The 12,842-nt window shown below is 41.5% G+C and overlaps 1 pseudogene; it reads left to right on the top strand.

Annotated features, from left to right (window-relative positions):
• LOC147426979 (uncharacterized) overlaps positions 1-9,578 on the top strand; it is a 44,511-nt pseudogene extending 34,933 nt beyond the window's left edge.
• Positions 9,579-12,842: the final 3,264 nt, after the last annotated feature.

Raw genomic sequence — 12,842 nt, 5'->3', positions numbered from 1 at the left:
GGTCACTACAGCAGTGCAAGATGATGGGCTAAGGCAAGACATGAGGGAAATGGTAGATTTGATGAAGAATCTCAGCCTAAACATGCTAGGTCAAGTGGGAAATAATCGAGGTCGAGGGAGGTTTGCAAAACAGCCAGAAGGTGAAGAAAGACCTAGGAATGGTGTTGGACAAAGCAATGGTAGGTTTTGGAGGCAGGCGCCCACCTGTTACAATTGTGGAGAGTTGGGTCACATCAGCCCGCAATGTGATAAGCCACCAAGGATGGGGGGAGACATGTATCCATTGCCAAGACAGGTGTTAACTAGTTCAAATGATTATGGCATCGAAATTAAGGGAGACGAAGGAACCAGTGGTCTGACCCAGGAGGAAAAAGGAAAGACAAAAGTGCTAAGTGTAGTCACCTTGGAGAAGGCATCAAAGCTAGAGGATACATTACTGATGCCTATTGGGAAGAGGACCACAGAGGAAAAGGAAGGAAGAAGTGCCCCAGGTCCTAGTAAGAAGAAAGGAAAGAGCCATGAAGGCGAGGATGTCAAGGCCAAGAGGAAAAGGAGAGCTCGTCGAAAGTTTCATGTTTCAGATTTTCCACTAGGGGATGGGCAATTAAGCTATGACTTGAAGGAGGATCTGACGAGCAGGAAGGCAGATGTTACTTTTGGGCAGCTTATAGAGATGGTGCCTAAGCTAAAGCGACAGTGGAAGAGGATGGTTAACCCAATGGAGAAAGAGCATATCCTATTATACTAGGCAGACCATGGTTACGTGCAGTGGGAGCTGTTCAAGATTGGCGACATGGTACGATTAGCCTCTATGGAAAGACAGGTACCAAGAAGCTTTATAATATGGACACAAGGAAACGATTAGAGGAGCTTTATGAAGATGAGGATGAGTCTAGTGATGAAGACTCTTCCACGGTGACATATGAGGACAGTGATAGCACTACCAGCAGTCATGAGGATACTGATGTTGCATTTCTTTTGATGGACAAAGAAATCCAGGAGTTTGGTTTAGTTGCATTTGCGAATGAGGTTGAAGATGAAAGTGAAGGGCCTTATGAAGTGATTTAAGGGCTGATGCAAACCAAGGTTGAGTTGTCAAAGAAGCAGGAATTGATGACATAAATGATCAGTGGAGACCTCTCAACTATGGAGAAGGATATATATTTGCACATGCTGGCTAGTTTTCCTGATTTGTTCATTACTTCATATGAAGAGATCAGAGGGTTCAAGGGCGAAGAGATGCATATAGAGCTGAAAGAAGGATGGGTCAAGAGCAAATGGAAGCCTTGTGAGAAGAGGTGGACAAGTTATTGAAGGCAGGGTTCATAGTCCCTGTGGAGACCACAGAATGGGTGAGTCCAGTTGTAGTCAGTCAAAAGAAGGATGGGAAGTGGAGAATTTGTGTAGATTTTAAACCCTTAAACGCAGCCACTAAGAAGAACCCATATCCTCTTCCATTCATTGATCAGATCTTGGATTCAGTGGCAGGTTATGAGAGGTACAGTGTGTGTGATGGTTTTTCAGGCTATTTTCAATTGAAGATTGCTCTTAACGACCGCACAAAGACAACTTTTATTACGCCATGGGGCTGCTATTGCTACACAGTATTGCCATTTGGGTTGTCAAATGGACCTTCCTTCTATCAAGAGAGAGAAAATTGGGTGTTGGAACCATTCATTGGTAGTTGTGTTAAAGCTTTTATGGATGACTTCTGTGTTTATAGCAATAGGGCTGAACACCATGAGAAGCTTCAGATGGTATTGGCTCGATATGATGAATGTGGAGGACAACTAAATCCAAAGAAATGTCATCTAGCACATCCAAGGGTGAAGTTATTGGGCCACATGGTGCCAGAAAATGGCATTGAGGCTGATCCAGACAAGGTTAAGTCTATTATTCTTCTTCCATCACCTACGAGTACGAAGCAATTGGCAACCTTTATACACAAAGTGAAGTACATGGCAATGTTTATTCCATTGTCTTCTCAGATTCTTTATCCATTACAACAAGTGGAAAAGCATGATCCATTGCAATCGGATGACAAGTGTGAAGAAGTGTTTCAAGAGGTGAAAGAGGTCTTAGGGGGTTTGTCAGCCATGCAGACTCCTGATTGGGAGAAATTTTTTTATGTAAATCCCTCAGTAGGGGATGATGCCATTGGAGCCATGCTATTGGAAAAGGGGAAGGGCATCCATTATATGAGGCCAGTGTATTGTGCAAGCCGAGTGAAGTTGGTAGCGGAGAGAAAGTTCTCGGAAGTAGAGCTAGTGATGGCCAGTGTAATATTTGCTTATCGACGATTTCGTCATTACTTGCTACCACGGCCTTTTGTTTTCTTGACGAGTTATTCCTTTTTGCCACATTTAATTAATGGTACTAACATGTCAAATGTGGTGAAGAAATGGGTAATTGGGCTGCAAGAGTTTGAGTTCTCTTTTCTAGTGGAAGATAGTACAAGGGCTACCCTAGCTGATTTGTTGACCTACAAGGAGAATCCCCTTATTGTTAAGGAAGAGGTGGTGAGAAAGGTAGTTGAAGAAGTGCCACAGATCAGCAATGCACATGTGTTGTTCTTTGATGGGTCATACAGACAGAGCCATGATGCAGCTTCAGGGGGTATAGCACTTTATGATCCAGAGGGGAAGCTAGTATGCAAGAGAGGGTTCAAATTGGATACTCATAGTAACAATGAGGCTGAATATGCTACTTTGGAAGCCGGATTACACATTTGTTTGAAGCATGGGGTTCGAAGGTTGAGCATAAAATGTGATGCCTTGTTAGTGGTGAAGCAAGTGCTGGGTGTGTGGAAGAGCAAGAACACCTCATTGAAGGAAATGTGCTTCAGAATTAAAGGCCTGTTAAAAACGTTTGAAGCATGGATCATCAGACACATTGAACGTGCTCTAAATGGAGAGGCACATGAAGCAGCTCAAGGCATGATTGGGGAGCTATTTGTGTTGAGGACCACTTTACCTCTTTATCATGGCCAGGAAAGTTTGGATCAAGAAGAGGACTTTTTGCTAACAGGAATCATTCCAAAGGAGATTCAGAAGTCTAAGAAGTATGGCTTTGTGCGTAGAGCATACAGGTACAAATTGATTGGTGATGTCTTACACATGAAAGGGGATGATCTCGTGTTGAGACGTGTACCTTGGCGGGAGGAGCTTTACAGAGTGTTGGAAGAAAATCATGAAGGCGCATGTGGTGGCCATTTTGCTCTAAAGATCACCTTGCATAAGATTTTGCAAGACGGGTATGTATGGCCTAGTTTGCACAAGGATGTTCACTATTGGGGTAGGTCTTGCAATAGGTGTCAAGCATTTGGGAAGAGAGTGTTGAAGCCAGAGCTACGAAAAACCATTATGGCGTTTGATGTGTTTGAAAAGTGGGGGATTGATGCAATAGGCCCATTACCTATCACAAGCAGGGGAAAAAGCTATATTTTGACGACAGTGGACTAACTTTCTAGATGGGCAGAGGCTATAGCAGTAAAACAGATCACTGCAAAGGATGTGGCAAAATTTGTGTATGATGAAATATGTTGCAAGTTTGGGGTGCCACTAGAGCTACTTTCAGATAAGGGGCTGGCTTTAGAGCTAAACTGCTAGATTTTTTATGTGCAAAGATGAAGATTAGGCACCAGCATACCACTCCTTATTACCCACAGTGTAATGGCTTAAATGAAAGATTCAATGGTGAGTCGGTACAGATTCTTTAGAAAGTGACAGAGCACCAAGGAAAGAATTGGGATTTGGAATTGCCTACTGCATTATGGGCTTACCGTACTTCAGTGAAGACAGGTACAGGGTTTACTCCATTTCATTTGGTGTATGGAAAAGAAGCACTATTTCCTGTGGAAGTAGAGTTTCCTGTGGTCAAGATGTTAGAGAAGTTGCTTGGGCCGCCTAGTGATGCATTCGAAGAGAGGCTCTTACAGCTACAAGAGGTTCAGCTGGATAGGATGAGTGCATTGGAACATTATGGGCAGATGCAAGATAGGGCTTTAGCAAAGATAAATGAAAAGGTCAAAAGTAAGGCTATCAAGAAGCATGACATGGTTTTGCGCTACAAGAGTAAGCTGGACAACACCTTCCAAAAGAAGTTACAAATTAAGTGGGAAGGCCCTTTCAAGGTAGTGGAGTGTTTTCCAAATGGCACATATCAGCTGTCTAACCTGGATGGTGTTCTACATAAGTCAAGGGTAAATGGATTGCATCTTAAATTGTATCATGCTAGATTGATGATGGTGGAGCAAGATGAACTGTCTATGGAGCAAGCAATGTTGGTGAAGGATGAGGAGACCTGTGATGCGGCGAGTCTCATATTGCTCTTTGCTGCTGCTCATCATGAATGATCTAGCAGGTTAGGGGATGGGCAAATTATGTCAGGAGTTTTTTGGAGCAAGGGATTGCGCATATGTGCATATATATGCATGGTGCATCAAATAAAGAATTGCCCATTTTTCAGAGCCAGGTGGTTACGTGGGGCCCACATGTGTACAGGTAGGACAGGGTGTACATAGTGCATCGATTTTCACTATTACCAGTACCACTGTGTTTTTTCTACAATAAGGAGGAGTTGGTAGCGCGTAAAAATTCTTGAGGAAGCTATCCGTGGGCCGACGACATGAGGTAAGCAGGTGCGTCAGATGGCATCGAGTGGCGTCAGGAGGCCGAACGGGGTCAATATTTGCACGTGGATGAATACGGACACAAAGTGGTGTTTTCTTGTGAGAGTTATGCAGAAATGTCATCATTAGGACCACTTTTTGGGTCCACTTCACGTGGTTGCGAGACGCATTATTGAAAAGAAATGAGTGCCAGGTGTGCGGATGATGCAAAAAAGGTGACAACTATGCACTGCGAGGTCAGTTTTTGGCTTGTTCGGGGTCCGTTTGAGGTCATCTAAAAGGCCAAGGGTGCCCAACTAATAAATCTAAGTGTGGGAACTGAAAAAACAGAGAGAAGACCAGAAAGAACGTGGAGAAGAGAGGAGGAACAGCCGCAAGTGTGTTTTTGGGGTTTTTGGAGCCTGTTTTGGTCGTAAACTGCTCATCCGATGTCGGATTTGAGCACTTTGACATTGTAGACTAGGGTTTTGGGCCGTTCCGGACGCGATGGAGATGTCCATTTTTCCAAATTCGTCACTCTTTCCCTGCTATTTTTCTGTGTAAGTTCTCCTATGAGCAAAGTTTCTGCTCTAGTTTGTGATTGTATCTGGCTTATTTCACCCATATTGTGTGAGCTATTTGCCCCATTGGTGTTGGCCCACGCTCAATTGTATCTAAAGATCAGAAATTCTCCTCTTTTGAGCTGAGTTTTTTGGGTGTGTGTGTGTGTGTGTGTGTGTGTTTGTGTGGAGTGGGCAAGTGGATAGTCTCTCTCCTCTCACTCCAGAGGTGTGTTCCCTGTCTCGGCCAGGTCTGTTGTGTAAGCCGAGTGGTGCCCCATAGTGTGTGTGTGTATCTTCCCAAGAGTGTGTGTCGGGTTGTTATATAGGTGTTCTGTGTGTTTCCATCCCGCTCACACCGCCAATAGGTAAATGTGAAAGTGCCCCCAAGACAACCTCAACGGCGTCGAAAAATAGCAAGGCATTTGCAAAAATCTGGCACTACTAGAAGACTATGGAACTTTTAATTTGATGCACCCCCATTGCTCACATGGTGAAGGAGGTACTTCAAAGCTATGGAAATTAGTATAGGATAAAAGCAATAGCGTTGGAGGCTATTCAAGAAGCTACAAAGGCCCACATCAAATCAGTTTTGGAAGATACCAACCTATGCTCCATACATGCAAAGAGAGTGGCAATATAGCCAAAGTATATGCAGCTTGCATGCCAATTGCAACGGGACTTTGAGAATTGGCCAAAGTTACACATCCTTTTTTGTATTGATCACGCTTCTCTTTGTAATCACTGATTTTGCAATGACAAAATGATTATGACTTTTCTAGTGTCTTTGGAGAGATAATCATATGGCTTTTCGGACTATCCATCTCTTTTAACACTAGAATGGTAACAGGACACTTTTATGTCCTTGGACACTTTTGTGTCCTGTTAAGTGACCATTTTGCTTGAATTATTTGAAGAGTATGAAAATGAATTTCTAGGTGCTATATATCCACAAAGTTTCCTTATGAGCTGAAAAAAACTTAGCATTTTTTTTTGAGTATCGATCTCACCATTAACCTTACTCTTGCACAACATTTTTGAACCTAAACTGTGTGAAAAAACGGGTCCTGTTTTTGGCTTTTTTTCCATTTTTGGCAACTATACCACTCTAAACTTCATGTTTGTGAGGTTTAGATGGCTAGAGGTTAGGCCTTCATAGTTCTCAACATGTTTTGATGCTTTTAGGGAGAGCTAAGTGTTAAAATTGAAAGTTATGACCAATTTACAAGAATTGCATCATCCTGGTTTTTTGCCAAAATTAGCACTTTTATGATTTTTTTGGTGGCTTTCTTGATATCCAAATTCAATTTTGATTGTCTAAGTATAATGTATAACATAAAGCTAATCTTCCTTGAGTTTTGGGGGACCTAATATGCTATATAGCATAGTATATGATGATGGTTGAGTTTTTTGATTACTGAAGAATACGATACATTTTAGAGTAGCAAGTATAACTTTCTCAATATTGCTAGTTTCTTAGGCCAATTGTGTGTATTTTGTAGGTAGTAACCATATCTAATCATAGACTACAAACTTGGCTAGATATTGAGTAGTTTCTATGGGTTTCTAGAGGTCATAATGCTAAACCCAGTTTTTTCATGTTTGCTGTATTTAGCACTTTATCATTGCCCCCAAGGTTCCAATTGTAAGAGATCCATTATCCTTTTGACATGCTCCATGGCTCCTTTTGAATCCAGAGGCCCAAAGGGAACTAAGAAAACATGTATATAGTATCTGTATTGACCGTGACTATAGAAACTTTGATGATAGGTCTGCAGAATGGCAAAAATGCAACTTTTTTGTACCTATTTTTTTTGCCCAAAAAAAAATTAGTGAGGTAAAAGCAACCATATGTTTTGGTCACCAACCCATTGAAGTTAACGGGGCATTTGATCTCATGTCCTACAAAACTCTCCACTCTTATTTATATGCAATCAACCGTAAGAAATTGCTGTTTTAGGCAAAATGCACTGGTCCATCAACTTTGGAGGCTTGTAGTGACCAAGGGATGAGAAAAATCACAAGTTTCTCATTTTTTCCATATGTAGTAGTTATTGAACTATAAGCTCATGAAAGGATTTTTCAAAATGAGTGGATCTACTATGGTTTTGGAATTTTTTCCCAAAACCCTGAAAGGACACTTTTATGTCCTGTTAGGTTACCATTCTAGTGTTAAGTTAAGTGTCTCTAACCATGAAGAGGTAAATTTAAATCAAATATCTACAAATTTGGTAACCTATGGGGCAAACAAGGCTAGCAAATGCAAAAAAACGGTGTCCACAAGGGGGCGCAGGTGAGCCATCCAATAGTTTTGGATGGCTCACCTATGCACCCTTGTGGCCACCCTTTGTTTTTTGCATTTGCTAGCTTTGTTTTCCCCTTAGGCGACCAAATCTGTTGATATATAGTGAAACCAATTGTTTATGCAACATGATACTAGATTTTTATACTATCCAATGTGATTTGGTCCTTTGGTGCAAGGATGTAGTAAGTTGATTTGAAGGAAGGCATAATGTGCTTGAAAATATTAATCCCATGTTCATATCATTTTTTCTAGGTTCCTAGGGGCAGACAAGGCTAAAATGAAAAAAAAGGGAGGCCACAAGGGCACGCAGGTGAGCCATCCAAAAATGTTGAATAAGCCATCTATGCGCCCTTGTGGCCACCCATTTTTTTGCATTTTTTGACCTTGTTTGCCCCCAAGGATACCAAAAAAAGTTTAGATTAAGTGAAAGAAAATCTTAATGCAACATGACAGTACAAATTACACTTATTTTCACTCATGTGTGTTTTGTACTATCCCCAGAATTAATGTAAGGTGAAAGCAGATATCAGGTGCCTCCCACTTCTAATGTGTTGTTACTTTAAGTAGATAAGACACAACTTATTGAAACAAATCACCAATTTTAGCAACTTACAAGATTGAGAGATCACATTGAAAAGAATGTACAAAATAGAGAAACTGTTCAAAGTATATTTTATTACTTCTAAAAGAATGATTTTACATCATACATTTGAGGAGCTCATAATTTTCTTGACCATTTATTTGCGCCTCTCTTGCGCACAAGGAAACTCCCGAGTCAGGAGGGACTTCGCTATGGCCTTAGGGAGGGTTGAGCCAATGGAAGCATGTATTCCTATCTGGGAAAGCACTTTACCCCAGAAGCCAGTGTCAAATGTTGTGCATACAAGGGATCTACGCACTAGGAACACAAGATGGATAATATGAGCAATGGTGCACAAACACAAAACCTTGCTAAGAGCTTTCAATGACCACGTCATAAAATGGCCTTGGGAAGTGAATTTATTATGTACAATGGCAACATTGCCAGGGGGGAGTTGTCCTAGGTAATGTGCAAGGGAAGATTGAGGTTCAAAGCCCATCCTCCTGCCACCCATCCTTGATGCAAACTCATCAACCACGAGGACGTCCTATCATAAACCAGCCAAGGTTAAGAGAAAATACAAATAAAGCTAAACAAAATAACATAAAAACTAGGATAGAGTTTACCTCCTGCTCCGTGTTGTCCTCCTCCTTGTTGTCCTTTCCACCCAAGTCGATTCTCCCTTGCACCGCACCTACAAGCTTTGGATCATCAGAGGGGGGGTTACGTAGTGGAGTAGGAATCCTAGCGGCCACAACCTTGGCTTGTGTAGCCTAGAATTCTTCCTCATCCACATGAAGCTGATCTGCTGCCAGGACCTCCGCACAAACAAGCGCAATAGTGTCGGTAACAGAGTCCCCAAGTGGCAAGAGCTTGTTATCAAGGGCATCTGGCACACTTCCTAAGGGAAACTTGGTGTTGGTACATAGCACGCTCAAGAGTTCATCCATTCCTTTTAACCCTGGCCTCGTGTTGAGACAGATTCATAAACACATGTATATATTCTAACCCTTGTTCCCGTTTTTTCTCCGACATTAAATGATCAGTTTAACATGAGAAAATCATTTGGGTTGGTTAGATATTAGGTTTTATGACAACACCCTAGTGGATCGAAAGGATCTTCATGGTCATAGCAAGTCAAATGTGACTCACATGTTCCAGGAACATCCTTACAAGTCAATGCAATAAATACTACAAAACCTTGATGCCTGCACAATAGAAGGGAAAGGGAATCAACCTGCTATAGACTCAAGCTTGGGAGAAGATCTTCAAGTGCAGGAAATACCTCAAGACCTTGGTGCCAGTACAATGAGAGAAAAATGTATTGAGCCTATTGTAGACTCATGCTTGAGAGAAGATCAGTTTAAATTTGAAGTGCATGATATACTACAAGACCTTGATGCCAGCACAACTGAAGGGAAAGGGGATGAGGATATTGTAGAGTCAAGCTTGGGAGAAGATGAGCTGAAAGAAGCCAAAGTGCAAGAGAGGGTTAAACAGGGTAAAGAGGAAAGGGGGCAATAGGAGAACCAACAAGGAAATAGTGATCCGATTCAGAAAGTTGCTAAAAAGGAGATTGACCAAGGCAAGAAGATCAACGAAAAAATGATGGTTGATGAGGAGGTGGCAGTTGAAGCTCTCTTGGTGGCAAAGTTTTTTGATACGACGTCAAATTTTTCAGAGAAGAAGGTGGATAGAAAAAGGAGGAAGAAGGCAAACGGGGCAGTAGAACCTGCTAAAAGTGCACAAGGGACTGTAGGTGCGGAGGAGCCCAAAGGCACGAAGGAGGCTAAAGGCGCGGAGAAGGCCAAAGGGGCTAAAGGTGTAGAGGTGGATAAAGGCACAAAGGAGGCCAAAGGTTCAAGGGAGGGCAAAGGTATGGAGGAGACACCTCATGTGATGCCCTTAGAAACGTTAGCATTAATTACTTAGCGAGCCTCTCCCAACTCTTCCTTATGAAATCTAGAAATTGCCCCAATGGTCATGGCCTTAAGTCACAAACCTACAAGAATTAGCTGTTGTCACAACTTTTCTACTTGCTTTTGTCCTAATCTGAAATACCAACCCATTTTGCTCATGTCAATGTGTTTGGTGTCATGTCACTACTCTTGAAAGATGTCAATGTGTTTGTAAACTGTCATGTCATACTATCAAAATCTTGTAAACTTTCATGTGCCTAATGTCCAACTTTGCTATTGCAAAAATCTTGTGTTCTTCTACTCATATAGTTTAATGGTACTATAGCTAGGGACATTTGGTGGCTAAATGAAGAACGATTGGATACATGAATGACGGTAGATAAAATGTCAAGCGATAGGCGCCTTGCTATTTTGAATGTCAATGGAGTTCTAGAGAAGGATTGTGATGAAGAACCCAATGGTTTGTGGAATATCCCATTCCCAATGGGATGTATGCCTTGAGGTGTGAAAGTCTCCCGATACATATATTTTGTGGTCAAACTTGATGCAGAGGACTTTATCGTCAACTTGAGGACATGATGTTATGTGATGCTCTAGTCATGTAGCCAAAGGAAGAACATGATGTCCACAATGAGTTCTTTCTTCCCTAAATTGATGACGATGAAAGGCCTCTTTTTAGTTATTTATCCCTTAACTTTCAAGCTTGTTTTAGTGGTATTGTTTTGCACATTGCTACTGATTTGTACACATTTTGGTAATATATGATTCTTTGGTATTGTTGTGTATAGAATTTGGTACTATTTGGGTCTTTGGTACTTTGGTTCTATGGTACTTTGTTATTGTGTAAACAATTTCTTATTATTTTATACTTTGGTACTTAGGTACTATGTTGTACCAAGTTTGGTACTCTGTCACTACTATGTACTATTTGTTGCTTTGGTACTCTTATTTTTATAGATGTTCTAGTTGTTTAGTTTATCTATATATATATTCTTGACCAGTCTCAATGTGAGATGTGGGCTCCCACATGCAAAGATATGCCAGCACTTTTGAAGGAGTTCGGAGACAATCTAAAGCTCCTAAGAAGAGTGTGGTGCAAGCATCCGTAGTTCAATGAAGCAAACACCCTCCTTGTAGATGAAACACGATACAAGACCTTGAGGAAGGATTACGACTCGTGCTACTGCATTGGGTCATATGATCCAAACTATTATGACCTAAAAAAATCAAAGTATCTTATGGAGGTCATTTTTTCATGGATATGTGGGTGGCTAGCTGAGAAGTTCCCCACTTCTTATAGCCATCATACATATATCCTTGTTTAAAGTCGAGGATGACATTTCCTTGCACATTGCCAACTACTTTGTATATTTGGAGGGGTATTCGTACCACTTTGACCCCCTTGATGTGTTAAGGATTTTGTAAGCTTGAACATTGCCTTCGGCGTTTCATGAAAATTATAAAAATTATAATTTCACGTGTACCTTGTTTCCTAGAATATTTTTACTAGCCGGTGCACATTATCTTTTTGTACACATAATTTTTCTTGCTACTGCTTTGGTACTTTTTTGTTACTAATCGGTGACAATGGTGACTTTGATGTTCAAATTAGGAAAAATGTGGACTCTCTTTGGGCCATATAGGATTAAGGTTAATTAGGCTCCAGTCAATAGGAAGAGAGCAATGTATATAAGTCTAGAACCTAAGAAAGTAGAGAGAATAATAGGGTTGTCCACTCATTTATTTCTTTGTATCCTAGAGGGAGGTGGATGGGTAAAAGAGGGAGGGGAAAAAAGGGAGGGGGGGAGTGGTGGGTCCACAGATACGTTTTTGCAAAAACCCTAAAATTTCAAAATTTTTAAAAAATTAAATTCAAAATATTCCATCCAAAACTCCCCCCAAACCTACCCTATGATCAAAAAGTCATTTTCTCACTCTAGAACCTTTTTTCCAAGACTCCCTTCCTCCATAGCCCCTTTCCATAACACAAAGCTCTCACTCTCTCTCTAAACTCTTACACCTTCCTCCTTCTTCAAGCTCTCCATTGCAACTTTAAGCTCCCACTCTCTCTCTAAAGTGTCTCCCTCCTCCTTCCTCAAGCTCTCCATTGCAACTTTAAGCTCCCACTCTCTCTCTAAACTCTGTTTCCCTCCTCCTTCCTCAAGCTCTCCATTACAACTGTAAGCTCCCACTCTCTCTCTAAACTTTGTCTCCCTCCTCCTTCCCCAAGCTCTCCATTGCAATTTCAAGCTCCCACTTAAGCATCCATGGCAAACAATGGTCAAAATAGACGCCCCAAACCCATCATTCGAAGTATGGTTCTCCACAACTCAAAGAATGAGGAGCAGCAATGGGAACCACAGATTTCTCAAGAAGGTGCGTGGGTCTACATGCAACCTTCTGCAATCGGTCCCCATCGTGTTCCTGAAAGAACAAACGTTGATCTCCATTGGAAGGGAAGACTACTAGGCTTCAAGCAAGTAAGAGACAAGGGTATGGTGGCAATCGTTCAACATGTTTTCATGTTTGGACACATGCGTCTACGAGGGATCACCAACCCAAGGGATTTTCCTTGTAATTGTATGTCCCTTGCACTTCATTGGTTTTGGTGGTAACAAAAAAATGGACTTTTTACATCTCACGGACTATTTTGTTTCTATGTAGATGTTTTTCCTTCTAGCCTTGTGGTGGAGCCACCACTCTCGTGCCTTTCAGGCACATTTACGGCCATGCATGCAAGTCTTGGGGATATGCTCTTCTCCAACACAACTTCATCAAACCTTGCACGACAGAGGGTGTTCTTCTACACCCACAAGTACATTGTACCTACAGATGAGGAATGCTACGGAGAGCTACAACCTTTGGAGGC

This window comes from Adiantum capillus-veneris, chromosome 24, assembly GCF_014529385.1.
Source record: "Adiantum capillus-veneris isolate H3 chromosome 24, ASM1452938v2, whole genome shotgun sequence".
In the NCBI taxonomy this organism is placed as follows: Eukaryota; Viridiplantae; Streptophyta; class Polypodiopsida; order Polypodiales; family Pteridaceae; genus Adiantum; species Adiantum capillus-veneris.
The sequence above is the reverse complement of the archived record's forward strand: the minus strand, read 5'-3'. Positions and strand labels throughout refer to the sequence as shown.